We start from the raw sequence: 21,006 nt of genomic DNA, 5'->3' as shown, positions 1-21,006 counted from the left end.
TATGTACTGTGTATATGAGCCGCAGCTCCAGCCCTGTTGCAGTATGTACTGTGTATAGGAGCCGCAGCTCCAGCCCTGTTACAGTATGTACTGTGTATAGGAGCCGCAGCTCCAGCCCTGTTGCAGTATGTACTGTGTATAGGAGCCGCAGCTCCAGCCCTGTTGCAGTATGTACTGTGTATAGGAGCCGCAGCTCCAGCCCTGTTACAGTATGTACTGTGTATAGGAGCCGCAGCTCCAGCCCTGTTACAGTATGTACTGTGTATAGGAGCCGCAGCTCCAGCCCTGTTACAGTATGTACTGTGTATATGAGCCGAAGCTCCAGCCCTGTTACAGTATGTACTGTGTATAGGAGCCGCAGCTCCAGCCCTGTTACAGTATGTACTGTGTATAGGAGCTGCAGCTCCAGCCCTGTTGCAGTATGTACTGTGTATAGGAGCTGCAGCTCCAGCCCTGCTACAGTATGTACTGTGTATAGGAGCCGCAGCTCCAGCCCTGTTACTGTATGTATTGTGTATAGCAGCCGCAGCTCCAGCCCTGTTACAGTATGTACTGTGTATAGGAGCTGCAGCTCCAGCCCTGTTAAACAGCGACGTTGCTGCCTCAGCAGGCTTGTCCAGCTTCAACTGGGGTGTGGTCTAGAATAGCAGAGGGGGCGTAGGGGATGTGTAACCCACATTATACACAAATGTACCTCCCCTATGCTACAGGCACCAAACCGGTACCAAACAGCATTGCTTGTCATGCAAGTCTTTAACCCTTAGAGGTCCATTTACTCAGCACTCGTAAGGCGTGTCAGGTCCAATTTATTTTCACATGCGCTGCTTATTTTACACACACTGTTTAATTTTTTTTTCACTGTAAAACAGGTTTAAAAGGAATTGAATCGCAAAAGGACTCCCATTACTGTATCTCCAGCCAAGCCCCACCCCTTGTTCGCTGTATTTTTCCTGATCACTCGTTTTATCACCAAACTCCTCAATAATGCGATCCAAGTCATTATTTTATTACTATAACATCTCAAAAAGCTCTGCAAATGTCCGTGGTATTCTTTGAGCCCTGGATGCGGAAGCAGCTCTCTCCTTTGTTTATGTCCATGTTATCTCTGTGATGCATGGGGCTTCATTCGGCTCCTGTGGGTCTCACTTGGACACTGAAAGGTTTTCTCACCTTTTTCCCGAGATAAAAAGACTAGAGACCCGTGCTTTACATCTTTTTGATGATGTCGAACAGGGTCCAACATCGGACTGGAAAGAGAAAATTGTAATGTCGGACCTGGTCCGACATAGGACCTCAAAGGGTTAATAACTTAAGTGATTGCTCTAAGCTGCCACAGCTCCAGTAGAACTGAAATAGTTTCTGTATTCTTTTCTAATTTCCTTTGCATTACATGATGCATGTTTGCATTGAGTTGCTTGCAGAGGCAGAAAAGAATTCAAGGCACCATCTTCTCTCCATGAACCTGAAATTATTTGACCTGTCCCTGTATCTTCTTGGTCAGTGCTTCCAGGTGGAGTGTAAAGCACACTTCTGGTGGAGTTGCTCCTCAAGTAATTGTACAAAGCACATGCAGCCAGTTTTAATATTTCTACTTTTTCTAGAGCAAGTCCAATTGGTCTCCGGAAAGTCTGCCAGCAGCTTGCCAGTATTGCATTCTCCACAAAGCGACTTGCCCTAGAGAGACAATAGTTAAATATCCTCATCTGTTCATCCAGGTTTGCTCGTGAGTTGGACTTCATCAGGTAAGGTTTAAGTGCAAAGGCTTCATCTGCCACCACCACGTATGGCACCTTACTATTCTGCCCTGGCATGCATTATGGATGCGGAAGGTTTAACTGATCTCTCTCAAGAGCTGAACAGATACCACATTTGTCCCAAACTCCACCATCATTCCTTCTCCCATTTGTCCCAAACCCCACCATCATTCCTTCTCCCATTTGGCCCAAACCCCACCATCATTCCTTCTCCCATTTGGCCCAACATAAATGCATGAACATTACAGCTCAGCATCCACGAGGGCCAGGAGAACAACTGAATATGAGCCCTTGTAATTGAAGTAGTGAGAGTCTGAATGTGGTGGGGACTCAATAATTACATGTTTGCCATCCAAGGCTCCAGTGCATTGTGGAAAGTTCAACATGTCCTTAAATTTTGAGGATACAGACACCCACTGCTGAGTTTGTGGAGTTCTGAGGTATTCTTCCCTAAGCCCACTGTACAATGCCTGACATGTTTCCAAACAGCCTTTCTGTATTTCGGCTGACATGGAACAAGTACTCCAGAGACTGGAATGTTTCCCCTGTTGCCAGAAATCTCAGTGTTATCGCTAGACACTCACTTGCTGCTCGCATTACTGAATCTTTTTATTTTTTTTTATCTTCAGCAATGGAGAGAAGAGCATGAAAAGTGTACTTATCCATTTGAAGCATGGATTTGAACCATCTGTGTCTTCTGTGGGAAGCTCCTTTAGAAGTGTATTAAAGCAATCATGTTTTTCAAGACGAAGTAGCCAGTTTCTTGCCATAACTCATCTTTCTTCTTTTTATCTTTTTTTTCAAACACACTGAATGCAGGCAACTGCAAACCTTTACATTTTTTTCTTCCATTTCTACTTTTAGCAACTGTTAAGTTTTTAAAAGTTGTCATGACAACTGTAACTGTAAAAGAGATTTAGTAACTCCAAACTTACCTTCAATATTATTGGTTTCCTGAAAAAGTTGCCATTGTAAGTTGCCTGGTGTTACATAGAAATTGAAGCAACAGTTGCCAGGAAAAGTTACTTCATTTTATATTGGCTTAAGATGCTGCAACAAAGTGCAGCTTCATTCATTTAAGCTAGTGCAGCTGGAGCAACCATTGTGAACCAGAAGAATGTGGACCAGCTGGTCCTGAATTTTGTTGTGAAAGACCTGGGTTCCGAGAACGTGTACTTGGGCTACAACCAACAAGACAACTGATGTCTAGGAAGACCCTGGTAAAGATGGTGGAAGATGATTTCACCACCATGAAGAAAAACCTTCTGAATGTGTTGGCAAAGCTTGATCTTGTGTCATCTACAGCAGATGCGTTGTCGTGCAACAACAAAAGCTTTCTCGGCGTTACCATCCAATGGATTGATCCAGATTCTAGCAGTCCGGTCAGGAGGCCTGTCGCCGACTCTTTCGGCGCCACATGTATAGATATCCATGTGAAATGCCTTATACAGAGCAAGGTGAAAATGACAACAAAGGCTCAAACTTTATTAAAGCTTTCCATTTGTTTGCTGATGAAGATAAAGAAGATGAAGTTGGCGAAGAACAACTTATTTTTCAGGATATAAGAGATGTCCTGTGTTGGTCTGATGTGGAAAATAAAGACTACCACTTACCAAAACACCCGCAGTGTGCTTCTCACACCCTCAACCTTGTTGTGACCAGTGATACAGAAGAAGCTATAAGTGCATCAGATGCATTCAAGAGGATCTCAAGGGCAACATTTTGAAAATGCCAGGCACTGTGGAACAAACAGAGCAGAAGCAATTAGAATGCCACCCTTGGACATCTTTTCCGAATACCAAATGCTACATGGTGGAACTATGTCTAAAGATTTATGTTGGAGTAGGAAGAAGGACTCAGTTCGGTATGCAATGGGTTTGGGCTGCCAAGGGCGTTTTTCATCTAAGTTGAAATCGTTTGTCAGATTCCCATTTCTAAATGTTACTGTACTTTTGTCATATCAACAAGAACTTCCATTACTAGACATTGAATCTTAATAGCCCTGTACAATTTACTGTTGTGAAAATATATTTTTGTAACAATGTAAAAGTAGCTTCAAAAGCAGAAAGCTACTTTTTCCAAGTAGCTTTAAGTGTAGTTAGATACTTATTTTCAAAATAGGTTGTAAGTGTAGCTAGCTATCTTTTTTTTGGAATAGCTTGTAGCTTTAGCTAGTTACTTTTTCAAAGTAGCTTCCCCCACATTGGGGATTGTATAATGGCATTGTAATTCAGAAGTGCCTCGTTAGTTATCCTCTTTTGAATGACTGCTGATAAACACGTTGTAGTAATTATTTGATAAATGGTATGCTTAAAATAAATATATTTCATGACCCAGGGACAGCGCTGTAATGTGTCAAAAGTGGAAAATCGCACACATTAGCAGAGTATTATTCTCCTTACTCAAATTACTAGATCTACAGTAATTGGTACCTCATTTTTTTGAGAATGTCTGCAGTGCAGAATTGAATGTTGAAACAGTACATTTACAGTTTCAGGTACAGCATGACCTTCATTAATTTTTTATTGAGTAAATGCAACAACTGGCAGACGGCTCTGTACAAGATATTTCTGACAATATGCAGAATGAATGAAAGAAAAGGTCAAACCAATGCATGTCTCTTCCCCGTGCTAGTTATTGTATTGTCCCTGCCTGGGATGAAAGAGGATATGCTGTTTGCACCTACGTACATCCACTTTAGAGAACCGCTTGTCCGCTTTTAACTAACCCTGTTAAGGACATTATTTAGTACAATATCTCTTTAATATATGGAGTCTGTCCATCTGTCTGAACACTTACAGCACTAGGCAACCACTTGTCCAGGTGTGATTACAATGACATTGACGCTTGTGAGGGATCAGATTTTTTATTTACAGCCATTGCAGTGGGTGTATGTGACCATGTGACTCATGGTGACTTTGGCAGTGTGATACTGTGTAGCTAAAACTGATACAGTGAATTTATAGCTTGCTGTTATTTGAACATTTATTTCCAGCCTATGCATAAACCAGTATTTAAGAGCAACTGCTTTTACATCAAGTTCCAATAACTTTTTAAAGACTAGTTTGTATGAGCAATGACCCTTTAGTCTTTAATAAAAGTTAGAATGTAACATAATTAGTTTTTCTTTTTTCCGATGTTGTTTTCAAAGGACTCCTTTTTCATTGAGAGATATAGCATTATTTTCTGATGCCAGTTGTGTGTTTGTTTCACGCTTAGTGTTTGGTTTTGGTGTGTCATTGCATAATCAGTTGCATGGTGTACTGAGCTCATTTTGAGTTGGATCCTTAATCTAGCAGAACTACTCTTTTTACTGCTGGTCTACCCAGTGCAGTGCTGCCAAATCATTTCAAGATTCTTAAAAGGAAGACGTTTAAAATAAATACAAAGTTCAATCTTTAAGTAGACCCACAAGTTTACTAGGCAGAGCTGCCTTTACTCCCACTGTCTTGCACTTTATTGGAGGGTCGACAATGCAAGTCCAGTACTTTTGGTAAAGGACAACACTTCTAAACTATTGTCTCGCCTAGTATCTGAAGTTACTGCACATTAGTCTAGCTATGAAAAACAAAGCTACAAATATGTCATTTTCAAAATATGAATAGTACAGTTTATCCAGGTATATAGGGTGTATAATATGTCTTTGTCTATAGAACCAAGTCCCAATCATGTTTCTCTACTTTCAAACACAATGTAACAAAACTGAAGTATTATTATTATTATTATTATTATTATTATTATTATTATTATTATTATTATTATTATTATTATTATTATTATAAATGCAGTTGGAATATAGCCTACACTATGAAGAGACTTGCATTAATATGAAGACACACTGACAACTACACTGAATGACATACTGAATGACCCGGGTTGTAGTTTGAGACTTGTTGGCAAAGCCAATAATAATAATGTAGGTTTGGTGCCCACAATGCATTCATTTTGTTAAAGGTCTCTTTTGAAGAGCACCGACAAATAAAGTGGATAGAAAGATGATGACTATTTCAAGGCCTACACTGAAGGGAAAAAAGGCAGAGCTTTTGCCCATGCTACTTCAGCTGCATTGAAGAGGACTTAGCGCAGATGGATTGTGCACTACACAATGTCATGGATATAATTCAAACTGCCAGCTTAATCAGGATGTTACCAGGAAACAACCTGCAAAAGAGAAGGACCAACCTTTGACCTCCAAGCCCATTATAGATTGTCATAAATTATTTTTTTTCTTTTCTTTTATGTTGTGGGTCGATGGACCTCTGCTGGGTTTTGTGGAGGATTCACTGAGGGCCACCCAGAGCCTAATGCTCAGAAAACACATGCATGAGGCATATATATGTATACCTTTTAGAAACTTGCTGACTTAAGAATGTCCACTCCAAGAAGAAGAAGAATTGTGTTAAAACTGCAAACAGAATGTAAATGTGTATAATTCTGTTTCTGCAAAGCTGAACTCATTTATACTTCATGGTATATGCCACTTGTAAAGGCTGTATGTTTTAAATATAATTTATTCTGAAACATAATTACTGTAGCTACAGTAGGTAAAACCTAGTTAATAGGCAGAGTTGTATGTTTGCGTTAGTCTGCGGGTCGTTGAGGGTTACTGTATATATCTCTGCTTTTAGGGTTAATGTGTTGTTCATAGCATTCACCTCCTGATTTGCGTTTCAGCTTAAATATTTGTATTACCAGTAATGTTGTTGTCATCACACTGCCCCCATTAGTTGAACACGTTTAAAGATATTCTTTAAAAAAAAAAAAAAAAAAAAAAAGTAGGTTCGGTCCCACTACGTGTCCTGAACGGTTTCAGAAAACCTGGCCAGTCTTCAATAATGTGAACTGACACATTCGATAATGTGACTACAAATAAGCCATTTAAACAGCTGTTTAAGCTATCAGAATACATTAACGCAATCCTTAATCAGAATACATTAAAGCAAAGGTTTGGAGATTCTTGTTTATGTTCATTTAAGTTGTTGTTTACTTTCAATTACAGTAATTTTGTAATTTACACATCATTAAAAAAAAAAAATCAGATACCATATTTTTGTTTTTGGAGGTACTGCACAAAAAAGGGCTATATTTGAATCTATGGAACATTATTTTGAAACTGAATATTCATAAATGCCATTACTTTGACCTATTATAACATTGGGAGCCCATCATTGTTTTATTACTTTTTTGCTATTAAAAATAATACCTGGATTAAGTGGTAGTGGTACTTGAACTTGTATAGGGAGGTCCTTATAACAAGTTTACATGTTCTATTAATGTATTTAATAACATCTTATGACAGCAGCATTAGTACCTACCCGTGGTGAATCATGTTAACGATGCGCAAGAACACAGAAAAGCTGATCACTATTTTTCTTAAAATATTGAACTATCATACTCGTGGCTCGGGGGCTGTTTTTAGTTTTTACCAGTTAAATGGTTACATTTTTTATATAAAAACAAACAAAAAAGTCAATTACATGCAAGTTTTGTTAATATTACAAAAGTCATAAAACACATCTCTGCGATTGTAGTTATAAATGATCAATATAACATTATTCCAGCCAGTGTAGAGTCCAGATAAGCCATCTGTATTAAATCAATCTCTGTTTTTACAGGAGTTGTCTGTCAGTTGAGAAGCCTTCCATTTACTGAAAAGGATAGAAGGAAGATTGAATCAAACCAGCACTAGCAGCTAAGAGCTGTATCAATCCTCAACTGTAAGCAAAAGAAAGATTGATGATATCATAAGGTAAGGTAAAAACTGTTATTTTACTATTTCAAACATTTCTCCTTTTGGTTCTTTGTACAATCTCCAGTCTTAATTGGGTTATTCAAGATAAAGGGTTTATTTACTTCATTTTTGTTGTATTTAGAATGATCTGATCGCTCGAGTGTAGTTACTTTAAATGAAGTGCCATTATCCATTTCTTACAGCATGCTCTATTGGCACCTACTTGGGCTCCAGGGGTTTAGCTCGTCCATGATTTGCTGTTCCAGTAACTGCTTACTGTGTGATTTTATCACAACAGTTACATTAAGTGACTCTTCTAAAGGAGTACTACAGCTTTGGCCAAATGTTTTTGCATCACACTGTAGAATTAACTAATTTTACTTCATAAAGTCAAATGGAATCTGCTAAATAATGTTATGTTAACATATTGAATTACATACTGCTTTTTAGTTTTCCATATACTTAACAAAACACTGACAAAAATGTAAAAAATTGTGACATTTTTGAAATCTAACATGAAATACTGTACTACTTTACGGCTTCCTGTAGACTTTTGTAGTGTCTTTGATTTTGCAATGTTAAATAAAAGATCTAAATTATGTTCAAAAAGTTTTGTTTTTTTTTTAATTGTCTCAATCCTAAAATTCTATGTGATGCAAAACTTTTGCGATAGCTGTATATACTCTCTGAATTTACAAATTATTTATTTGTAACTTTTATTATGCCATTATGTCCTTCTTCATATATTACTGTTTCTCACAAACTGTGTCTGGATAGAAGAATTGAACCTAGCTCCAAGTGCACCCCTAGTGGTCATTTCAATACTGGATTCATTCAGTACAGCAGATTAGTGCAGATTTTTTAAGGAAATGTGGGTTTTATGCTAAAAGCACCAGATGTGTAGCGTTTGACCAACTTATCAATATTAGATATGGACCCAATTGAAATATTTCAAAATGGCCGCTGTTTTCAAGATGGCCACCATGCATGCTTAAAATTCAGACTTTTACTGATGTTTGGTTTGTAAATCACATATTGATCACTGTTTCTGCTTATAAAGTGTACAATTAGTATAGCATATGCTGTTAATCACTCTGATACATGATTTAAAAACATTGTGATCATAACTAATCCTTGAGCCCAAAGGCTTTTTACCTAAACATACACAAGAGGGAGGGGTTTAAGGTGCGGACAAGCTTCTCTTATAAGTTTGTTCAATTAATAGAGTGCTTAATATGTCTGGATAGCTCTTTCAATTCCGAAAGAAACATACATTTGTTGAGTATGTGTTTGATAAAATGATTATTGTTAAGGGATCTTTAGCATATGGTCCATGCAAACAGCAATGCAAAACATCCTAACGATTCATTGCGGTTTGGAACTTTAGAGATATGAAACAGCTGTCTAAAACTTTAGCAAATAAATCCTACTGAAAATATTAATGTGGCACAATTAATGTGCCCCCCCCCCGTCTCTGTTTTGAAAGCAAATCCAGCATAATGGTATCTAGTGTGTGCGTGTGTGTGTGTGTGTGTATATATATGTGTTTGTGTGTATATATTATATATATAGGGCAATAAATGAATGCATGAAGAAGTCCCTTTGTAGGATATCAAATATTTAAATTTATTAATCCACAAGCACCTTCCGAACCTGAATCTGAAAGTCCTCAGTTCCAGTACTGGTCAATTACACTTCAGTTTGAATTGGCCATTGTGGTCTTTATGAGATCCTTGTGTGAGGGCAACTTCCAATTCTGCAAAGATTCAATTACAATGCTAGTGCCCTGGTTTTTTGCCCTTGACCACACACTGGCTACCAATTCACATTTGTGACATGATGATACTGACCAATAAGCACCCAGCTGTGAAAGCAGAATTTGAGAAAGGCTTGTTGCGCACAAAACTGAACGTGCTTTCTCCTCCATTCCTATTGGCCAAGCCCACAAGCAAAATCACTGAAAACGCATCTCAGCTGCTACGTTGGATGGTGTCTGGGCCAGAGATGGCCAAAGTTATCAATGAGTTTGAGGCATCCCAAGAGCTCATCAAACGCAAGAAGAACAAAGAGCAGGACATTCACCATCATGAACAAGTGAAAGGAGTCCAGGTCACATTCAGGAAGTAAGTGAAAGCTTTGTGTAACACAGTTGATGAAATTGGCAACCCATTTATGGAACACAATGAAGACCTATTGGTGTTGGACACACATGACGTAGTAGATTGTCATGTAGCAAAAGCTGTTCGACACATTAAGAAAATGGGCCAGGAACAGTAGAAGAGCTTTGTGGAGGAGCGACTTGACAAGAGAACCAAGTCTCTCTTTGTTCCAATAAAAAAACAAATCTCCCCTCTTCAGTTGTCCTCCACCTAGAACAGGGTCGAAAGTGTCGCTTCACTGAAGCAAAATTGCTCTTTGTTCTCACAACTTTGTGTCCTGCCAGGTTCGTGATGGAGATTTGAACAACTTTTTTCGTCATGAAAACCAAACTTTTCCACCTTCAATGTTTGTAAAACTACACTCTGGATGGAAGTCAGACTTATCTAAATGCCTAGAAAAGCTGTCTCTTGCTCCAACACAGGCCCCTGTTATTGATGTTGATGACTTTTTGATGGTGCTGCCATTGTCAACATGCTGAAGGCTGGTGCCTCCAAGACATTTCAGGAACATGCCCAAAAGGTCTTCCTGCCATATGTAAAAAAACAACTACAACATGTGAGCAGAGTAGACATTATCTGGGATGAATATGTACCTGAGAGCCTTCAAGCTGTGACACGCAGCAAACGAGGTAAAGGTGTGCGGAGGCGTGTCCAGCCTAATACCAGACTAGCAGGCAATTGGGAAGCATTCCTCAGAGTTGATGAGAACAAATCTGAGATCTTCACTACCTGGCTGAGCAGACAGTTACAACTGAATGTGAGCGACAGCAGCAGATGATTTAAAGTAAAGGACAAGAGGTGCTCTGCAGCAAAACAAGGGATGATATAAGTGACCTATCACCATGCAGTCATGAAGAAGCTGACACCAGACTCCTCCTTCATGTGGCTGATGCTGCCAAGCAAGGCTACACAAAAGTGATGGCGTGCACAGTTGACAATGATGTGTTGGTGTTACCATTGCAGTGATCTGGCAGATGAACCTGATTGAACTGTGGATCGCATTTGGAGTTGGTAAGCACTTCAGTAGGCCACTGTTGGGGACAGACATTGGTGCCTTCTCCTCGGATGCCTTGCCCAGATGAATGGGGATGGATGAGAGGACCAGCACAGATGTGGGAGCCTTTTTGGACAACACTTCCACAAGCATCCGAATCCTGCCTCCAACTTTTAAAGTGTGGATGCAAAGTGGATAAGGGATGTATGGGGCACTGTGAATGTGCGAGAGCACAGGGGTTGTGTACAGCACTGTTCAAATGTGCGAGAGAACAGGTTGTGTACAGCACAGCACTGTGCAGATGTTGAGGACATTATGAACGTGAATAAGCATAGGAAGAACAAGACAGATTGTAGAATTATATTTGAAATATTTTACATAAAGATAAACTCTGTTCTTGAATAAAACAACACTGTTTATCAATCAGTCACAATAGTCAGTCAAGTACATGAATTATGTTAAAAAGCAATTACCATAGGGTCGCATGTGAGATTTTGATATTTTCAAGAGAGTCAAAGTGGAAGAAATATACACTGTAGTTTTTTATTTACTCTCTGTGTAATTCTGGAGCAATAATTATATGAAATATGGAAAGTGCTCACTAATTATTGACCATAATCATTATTTTTCAGATCTGCAGTGGCCATATTGAAAATATTAACCATTAAAAAAAAAAAAAAAAAAAAAAAGATAAAGCTTATAAAGCATACAATTAGTATATCATATGCTGTTAATCACTCTGATACTTGATTTAAAAACATTGTGATCATAACTAATCCTTGAGCCCAAAGGCTTTTTACCTAAACATACACAAGAGGGAGGGGTTTAAGGTGCAGATTAGCTTCTCTTATAAGTTTGTTCAATTAATAGAGTGCTTAATGTGTCTGGATAGCACTTTCAATTCCGAAAGAAACATACATTTGTTGAGTATGTGTTTGATAAAATGATTATTGTTAAGGGATCTTTAGCATATGGTCCATGCAAACAGCAATGCAAAACAGCCTAACGATTCATTACGGTTTGGAACTTTAGAGATATGAAACAGCTATCTAAAACTTCAGCAGATAAATCCTACTGAAAATATTAATGTGGCACAATAGAAACATATAACGTTTTACCTTGTCTCTGTTTTCAAAGCAAAGCCAGCATAATGGTATCCAGTGTGTGTGTGTACATACACACACACACATCTGCTATATTGTCAATAGCAGATTTTAATCAGTAGTTCATTGCCTACCTATGTGCATATTTTAACCAAAAACAGTGATCAATATGTAAAAAACATATGGTGGCCATCTTGAAAATAGCGACCATTTTGAACATTATCAATTGGGTCTATATCTAATATTGATAAGTAGCTCAAACTCTACACATGTGCAAAATGTGGTGCTTTTAGCATAAAAGCCACATTCTGCTGGAAATCCACCTAGTCCAGGCTGGCAAAGCTTTTTTTAAACATTCAAAATATTTATGAATGCCAAAACCTTAATAAATGATGACTAATAACATTGGATAATAAACAGATTAAAATTGTTCATCCATAGTTTTTACGGTGGTATAAAAGTTTCTTAATGTTCATAAAAACATTTATTAAGGTATATTATTCAGCCCCACGTTTGCATGTACTCCATTTTTGTATACAAGCACTACAACCATCCCAGACGACCAGCCGTTGTACTCTCCTATAAGAGGTGGCCTGCTAGAACATGACTAAATGCATGCACATAAATATAATTTATTCTGAACTGGTCTGAATTATAAAACAGTTCATAAAACAGGACTCATTAACCAGTAACTCACCATTTATATTTTTAACTTCAAAGATATAAATACCAGTATAAAAACGTGCATGTTTATTCATCAATTTGAAAGGAATTGCATTTCATGCAGGCCTAAGTTGCACCGTGAATGGGCATAGAGTTCTAAAACAAAGTGGTTCATAAATGCCCATTGTCCTCCAACCTCGCTGGCTGCACTTGCGTTTGGTGTCTCAGAATGGCCATAGGTCTGTTTTTGTTATTAATTCATCATGAAAAAATAAATGTAAGGTTTTTTGTTTGTTTTCTACTAATGACAGGCTAAAAAAAATTAAAAAAATAAGCCTGGTCTTGTCCTAGGGTTAATTAATTTGGTTAGTGGTAAAGTGATAGTAGCAGCAAGGCTAGGTGTGAATAATAGACCATGCATGACCTCTTCCGTATGTTTTTGGGAGTGGCTTTAGTTCATTACTGTCATGCATGATTTGAATGGCTGTTCTGATCAGAATCTTGACCAGCTGTCCCCGATTCTATAGAAATAGCTCACTTCTCCATATATTTCACAGCCTTTGTCATCGGAAGGGTAGCTTGAGTGGAGAGGACCTCGAAGCATGTGGTGCAGCCGTCCTTCATCAGCTTCAGAGGTTGTCACGGAGCACGTCAAAAGGGTGTTTGTTATCCGAGGAGATACTCGGCAACAACTGGACTTCTGTGGATGAAAACAAATGAAGGGATTCCACTTCAACCCTGCAGCAAAGTAGTGGACTTGAATAAAACATAAGGGGACTGATGTCAGGTTTTACTGGATGGAGAGGGTCTTTATCAAGATGGTGTGTGTGTGTGTGTGTGTGTGAGTGTGTGAGTGTGTGAGAGTGTGAGTGTGTGAGAGTGTGAGAGTGTGCGTGTGTGTGTGTATCAAGGGTTTGGTATTAGCTTGTTAGGTGGATTACATTAAGGATTTAAGCTGCATGTGGGTTTTATATAAGCCCATAGTGCTGGATACATTGATAAATTCTTGCTATCTTTGAACCTGAAAAATATGCTGTTTTGGAGCATTACATAAAATACAGGGTGATTGGGAAGTAACTTTACCACATCAATGAATAGTGTGTTGATGTGGTAAACCTATGTTTTTAATTGCCCTGTATATAGAAAGATTTGGATTTATTTTCACTATAAATTAAAGAATACTTTTTAAAGCACCAAGCTTTAAAATGAGGCCTTATTTCCCTATTGTGAAGATTTGTAAGGCAACCTAATCTGGAACCTCCATAGTCTGCAGAAAGTGAAATACTTTTGATACTTTCCCTGTGAACTGCCCAAATTTCTCTTTTATTAGTGGCTCTTCAGAACGTGATTTGAGTAGCAATATATTTTAATACCAGGTACTACACATATACAGCTATGGCCAAAAATCTAGAATTATAAAACTGATACATCATTAAAATAGATTATATATAAATAGATATATATTATATATATATATATATATATATATATACTATATATATATATATAATATATAGATATATATATTATAATTAATATATATTATATATTATACAGTATATATACTATACACTTAATTTCCCTGGATTTCAAGATATCCTCAGTTATATGTCTGAGTGGGTGAAATAAACGTTAATGTGGTTAGTGGTGCAGCATAATAGCCAGATCGGCACAAGGGCTTCCACTGCAAGCTGCATCCTCGTGTTACAAGTGGGTTTTCAGTGTGCAAGATGCTAGGCTGACGACCTGCTCAAACTACTATTGTGTTACCAGCAGCAAGGTGCTTAGCCTGTGACCAATTCTGTAGGGATGCTCAGCTAGAGATGTTTACCCCCAACTTCACTGATGGAATTAAAGGCACGATAATGTTAATCTGTGCATCTGTAGTTCCCCATGGTATCCCTTGACTCCCCGTTTTGTTTTTATTTTGTTTTGTTCTACCGCTGTTCATGTCATTTCTGAGACTGAGATACTTTTCTGTGTATATCCTGTGTATTTTCCCAGTCTCATTAACGCACATTCACTTTACAAGTGTTTTCTTTTAATTTTTTAATAAAATACAGGCTGTGTTTTCCTTTTTAGTGGTGGGTCATTTGAATAAGTGATTCAATCCTAGAAAAAAGAAACCACAACAGAGCTCCTCACAGTCACAGACAGCCACACTGTCTCAAGTGTTTGTTTCATAGTGCACAGATGGCAGCCACAATATTTTTAACATCCCAGTTTGAATGAACACTTTTGCTGTGAAAACGACAAAGGTCAATATATATATATATATATATATATATATATATATATATATAGACTCATTTAAATACAAAGTATGTGCTGTAGTGAGAAATCCAGGTCTAACTTGCCTTGAGACAAAGCAAGTCATTTATGTGTTGCTTCTTTTCAGGTTTTTACTGAATCAGTCATGCAGTTCAGACAGCTGCTGTCAATGTATCCTGTGTCAGTGAAAGTGAATGGCAAAGAAATCTAGCACCATTTATGCAATAACCATTAGTATTAGCTGAGGCATAATTCACACATCCTAGTCTCTAAGTCGCCTGGATAAAGGTGTCTGCTAAATAAACTAATAATAATAATAATAATAATAATAATAATAATAATAATAATAATAATGGTACACATATCACAAGCCAAAACCTCTGGAACTGATCTCCTGTTCATTGGAAATTAAACCCTTTAGGTCTAGTACTCTCTAGGGATCAAAACACACCCACAACTTAAAATGGAAACACATTTGACCTTTTTAAACAACAAAATGACACTTGAGACAAGCGTACACTGTTAGAGATGCTGTTTCTCACATAGGACTCTTAATAATTTTAATATTAGTATTATCCACCCCCGTTTAGATCAATTTAAAGATGCTGTTTCTGTTTAAAATGTTGCTTAAATTAAAGCAGTAAACCCTTTCCACAAGACAGACATGAGCAGATGATGTAGACATAACTTCAGTATCGTAGTATTACTGTTTATAAAAGCATGACCAATCTTCTGCCACTGACTCATGCTGCCTTCTAATTCCATTCCAAAGAGTACAATCTGTGACAATAAAGTGTAGTGATGGTATCATTTTTTTATTTGTGAAAAATCATCATTGAAAATCGCTTTAGGCTACACTTTGGCTCATCTTTATGATTAAAATCTGATAAAGAGACTTATCCTGTTGCTTATCTTGCTGACATGTTAGATTATAATAGTGTGCAGCAATATTTTTTGAGTTTCCATTGAAAAGTGTTATGTACTCCTTGGACCAAAAATAGTGGCACTTTTTTTTTTGCAATAGTGGTTTGTAAATTAGCTTTATCCATAATTAAAAAAAAAAAAAAAGACAGATCAAATAGACATTTTGTGAAATAACTGATTTCCCTACAATAAATATTTAGGCATCACATGAATTGGTGGGGGTGCAGAAATGCATTGTTTACTTTACTAAACACATTTGCCTGTCATTTATTATTCCACAGTGTGTGTTTTGGTCGGAATGTAATATAATCAGAGTACATTTTGATTCTACAAAGGGCATTGGGCAAACTGGCCCTATGTAGATGTACAGGAATCAAATGAGGATGATGTTGCATGCATTTTTTGGCCAGCTAGTTAATTGTTCACCTAACTTTATCATATCTCAGAAACCACAAGGTGACACATACCGTGCCTATAGTAAGTATTCACCCCCCTTGCACATTTTCACAGTTTGTTGTGTTACAACCTGAAATCTTTAAATGGGATTTTTTTTCCCTTTGATTTACACAACATATGTAACACTTTGAAGAGACAAGAGAATGTTTATTGTGAAACAACAGTTAATGAAAAAACAACAAAAAACTTTAATGTCTTGGTTAGATAAGTATTCACCCCCCTGAGTCAATACTTAGTAGAACCACCTTTGGCAGCAATTACAGCTGTGAGTCTTTTGGGGTAAGTCTCTACCAGGTTTGCACATCTGGATCGTGCAACATTCGCCCATTCTCCTTGGCAAAATTGTTCAAGCTCTGTCAAGTTGGATGGGGATCGTTGGTGGACAGCAATCTTCAAGTCGCCACAGATTCTCAGTCGGATTCAAGTCCAGCCTTTGACTGGACCACTCCGGGACATTCATGTTCTTGTTTTTAAGCCACTCCAGTGTCGCTTTGGCTGTGTGCTTGAGGTCATTGTCCTAATGAAAAGTGAATCTCTGTCCTAAATCTCAAGGATTTGCCTGTAATTAACACCATCCATTTTGCCCTCTACACTGACAAGCTTCCCAGTCCCTGCTGATGAAAAGCATCTCCATAGCATGATGCTGCCACCACCATGCTTCACAGTAGGGATGGTGTTACCTTGGTGATGTGCTGTGCTGGATTTGCACCAGACATATCGCTTTGCATTTAAGCCAAATATTTCAATTTTTCTTTCATCGGACCACAGAATCTTTTGTCACATCTTTTCTCTCTCACATGCCTTTTTGTAAATTCCAAGCAGGATTTTTTCAGAAATGGTTTCCTTCTTGCCACTCTTCCACACAGAAATCTTTTTATACCCCTTCCCTGATCTGAGCCTTTCCATTTAAATGCATCAAGATTTCAGGTTGTAACACACCAAACTGTGAAAAAGGGGGGTGAATACTTCCTGTAGGCACTGTACATGTACATTACAGAAGAAACTTCAACACAATCCCCAAGCCCTGAAGCCCTGAAGGGTTACACATATCCCAGCAGAACTTGCTAATTGATTTTGACTATGAAAGCTTGGCTGTTCATGGTTCTAAATCATTAGGATGTCATTGTTAATTATAATTGATACATATTTAAACTGTTTTCTCTCTTGCTCAAGTGTTTTTTTGTTTTGTTCTAATGGTCAAAAGCTGACTGTAATTAGTAAAGATTCTGCTACTGTGTTGGCCAGCTCAGTGCTTTAATGCAAGGTTACAAAGCTACAAAAATCCTATTTGACATCCAGGGCACGCTCTTATAGCTTTTTTGTTTATAATTTATTTTAATTTATAATTATTATAGGCCACAGCATTGCTAAAGGCACTCCTTCCAGAAGCGACTAAAGAAAGCCTTTCTATTCAAAGTAATGAATCTTCTTGCAGTCTGCCATCAATCCTCGGTGACTGGTGAAATAAAACAAGCAAAACCTGCTCAATGGCTGTACAGTATTGTCCTTGGGAAACAAGGTAATGATTGTTGCATGCTCTGTCTGTTATCAGAACAAATGCATTTTCATTGTTTTTCATAATCCTCCAGGGCAATGACATGGGATTGGGGAGAGGGACATTTAAGTGCATAGATGAAAAATAAAAGTTTAATATTCTAAATTGTGCCTTTATGGATGAATGGAAAGCAGTTTTATTTCAGCTAGTTTCTATAACATTTAACACTTTGACAAGATGAATAGTTAACATGTTTCTTCTGTTAATGTGTTGAAATGTAATATGTGGACCATTTTTACCACCGTGGACTATGTGAAACAGGCATTGATATTCGTGGATTCAAGATCTAGCTTTGTAAGGAGAATCTGCCTTCCATATAGATGTTTCTAGAATATAGAATACATTTTATAAATAGTATCAGAAGTAATATTAATACAGTGATCATGATTTATTTATACACAGACCACTAACTGTGTACACTACAATCAAATAGATCTCTATTGGGTCAATTGCAGCATACCAATGGTTTACTTCAGTTCAAGTGGCCTAACTTCGGGATTAGAAAATTCACAGGAACTGAGCAAACTTATTCCCAATTGCAGCATACCAATTAGAAGACCCAATTAATTTGTTTTTGCTGATCTAATTAAGTGGACTAAATTAGACTGATCATGGGAACCAGTTTGTAGATCAGAATGTACATTATTCGTGGGTGATGTAATACAGACATGAGGAACGTAAAGAACAAAGTGTTCATGTATATCACGCTGTGGTAGGGCGACTGCTAAGCACAAGTGGGAATTAGTGTTGGTATAGTCTGTACGTGGAAATCGGTTTATTGTGTGTCTTTTTGGAGTTGATTTGTGTGATTAAATTATTGTTTACAGACGGGTGCTCGATTGAGACTTGCTGCCCGCTGTGCTTGGTTGAGGAGAAGGGCAGCAAGTGATTGGCTGTGCTGGTCCTCAATCAGCAGGTGGGCTGGTCTTGGCCGAGTGTCCATCAGTTTAAAAACATCCAGTGGAGCTGGCTCTGGAGGACTGCAATGCCATGCTACAGAAGGGAGCTGCGTGTACTCAGGAGGAGAGAGTCCGCTCTGCAGGAATGACAGCTACGCAGCCCTGAAACTGCAAGCGGTGCTTGTGAAGGCAATGCCCAGCCAAGGCTGTGTGAAGCAGCAGGAGTCATCGTATGAACACCGGCTCATCAGTAGGTTAGTTTAGGGGATAGTGATCCCATGTGATGTATAGCGAGGGTTACACAGTGTAGCCGGTTCCTGGAGCGGGACTCCTCGTTTATAAGGCTAGCGCTCGCCCTGTGTGCCACCTTTTATTTGTTGTTTTTGTACTGTGTTTTTTATTTTGTCTTTTGTACAGCTTGCTGTTTGTGTCATCTGTGCGTTACCATCGCTGGTAACGCCACATGATCCCATTTGTTTATTTACTTTTGTATTAATAAATCCTGCGTGCCTGTGCTGGTGTTTCAACTCCAACTCCATGTCTCTATGTCATGCATATCAGCGGTTACCCACACACGTGATACAAGCACCCTGGCACACAAGCTTATTAAATAGACTGAGAAAAAGGGGGCAAATTAGAGCAAGCAGATTAGTGCAGGTTCTAACTTCACAGGACTAACTTAATTCACTCAATGTGGATCCTTTTGTCACTACAAATGTCTGATTGAATATGTTGCAAGCAGTATTAAAGTTGATCTGGTTGAACAGATGATCCCAATGATCTAATCAACTTTTAGTATGCTGCAGTTGGGATTAGCAATGTTACTAATGTTTGCCCAAGCAGAGAATCAAACTCACTTAAGAACATAAGAAAGGTTGCAAATGAGAGGAAGCCATCTTGCTTGTTTGGTTGTTAGTAGCTTATTGATCCCAGAATCTCATTACTTCAACAACATTACTGTGGAGTTGGTTCCAGACTCCCACAATTCTCTGTAAAAAAGTGCCTCCTGTTTTCTGTTCTGAATGCCCCTTTATCTAATCTCCATTTGTGACTCCTGAGCCTTGTATTGAGGTGACCAGAACTGAACACACTATTCTAGATGAGGTCTTGTGTATTGTAAAGTTTTAACATTCCCTTGATTTAAATTCAACACTTTTCACTATATATCTGAGCATTTTGTTGGCCTTTTTTATAGCTTACCCTGGATGAAGACATTTCTGAGTAAATATAAACTCTTAGATCTTTTTCATAAATTCCTCCTTCAATTTCAGTATCTCCCATACGGTATTTGTAATGGACATTTTTATTGCCTGCAAATAGTACCTTACACTTTTCTCTATTCAATGTCATTTGCCATGTGTCTGCCCAGTTCTGAATGATGTCTAGATCATTTTGAATGACCTTTGTGGCTGCAATGGTGTTTGCCACTCCTCCTATTTTTGTATCATCTGCAAATTTAACAAGATTGCATACTATACCAGAATCTAAGTCATTAATGTAGATTAGGAATAGCAGAGGACCTAATACTCCACTTGCTCCATTCTGAGGTTTCTCCTCTAATCAGTACTTTCTGTTTTCTACATGTTAACCACTCCCTAATCCATGTGCATGCATTTCCTTGAATCCCTACTTATTCAGTTTGAGAATTAATCTTTTATGCAGGACATTATCAAAAGCTTTCTGGAAATCTAAATAAACCATGTCATATGCTTTGCAATTATTAAAAATCGAGCAGGTTAGTTAGACATGATCTCCCTTTCCTAAAACCGTGCTGACTGCCTCCCAGGATATTGTTACTACTGGATCTTATTATAGTTTCCATAAGTTTACATACAATAGAAGTCAGGCTTATTGGTCTGTCGTTACCTGGTTCAGTTTTGTCTCCCTTTTTGTGGATCAGCATTACGTTTACAATTTTCCAGTCTGTCGGTACAACCCCTGTCTCAAGAGACTGTTGCATGATCTTGGTTAGCAGTTTGTAAATAACTTCTGTCATTTCTTTGAGTACTATTGGGAGGATCTCATCTGGCCCAGGGGATTTATTTATTTATTTATTTATTTGATTCGGGAATCGCCAAGTATTTTTCTTATTTTCACCCCAATTTGGAAAGCCCCATTATTTTTTTTATTTCAACTGGGCCCACCGCTGCCACCTCCACGCTGACTCGGGAGAGACTAAGACGGACACATGCGTCCTCCAAAACGTGTGTCGTCAGCCGTCCGCTTCTTTTCACTCTGCAGGCCCACCATGCAGCCACCTCAGAGCTACAGCGTTGGACCACGCAGCACTGGGCAACTTACAGGCAGGCCTGTAGGTGCCCGACCAGTCTACAGGGGTCACTGGTGCACGGTGAGCCGAGGACACCCTGGCCGACCTAAACCCTTTAACACTTCTGCCTCTGGAACAGGAACAGGTCGACATGTGGGCCATGTTGTCTGTAACTTCCTTTGTAAAAACTAACGAAAAGTAAAAATTTAATATATTTGCTATTTTTTT

General features: G+C 38.3%; 1 long non-coding RNA gene across 1 annotated transcript in view; it reads left to right on the top strand.

Moving 5' to 3' along the window:
• The window catches only part of LOC121315411, a 31,537-nt gene extending 17,715 nt beyond the window's left edge, over nt 1-13,822 (top strand). Inside the window, exons 3-4 of the long non-coding RNA XR_005950259.1 lie at nt 7,370-7,503; nt 12,962-13,822. This is a non-coding gene — a long non-coding RNA (uncharacterized LOC121315411). The remainder of the gene's footprint in view (nt 1-7,369; nt 7,504-12,961) is intronic.
• Nucleotides 13,823-21,006: the final 7,184 nt, after the last annotated feature.

The sequence above is a fragment of the Polyodon spathula genome, chromosome 5, assembly GCF_017654505.1.
Source record: "Polyodon spathula isolate WHYD16114869_AA chromosome 5, ASM1765450v1, whole genome shotgun sequence".
Taxonomy (NCBI): domain Eukaryota; kingdom Metazoa; phylum Chordata; class Actinopteri; order Acipenseriformes; family Polyodontidae; genus Polyodon; species Polyodon spathula.
Note: the sequence above shows the minus strand (reverse complement) of the source record. Positions and strands in the feature narration are given on the sequence as shown.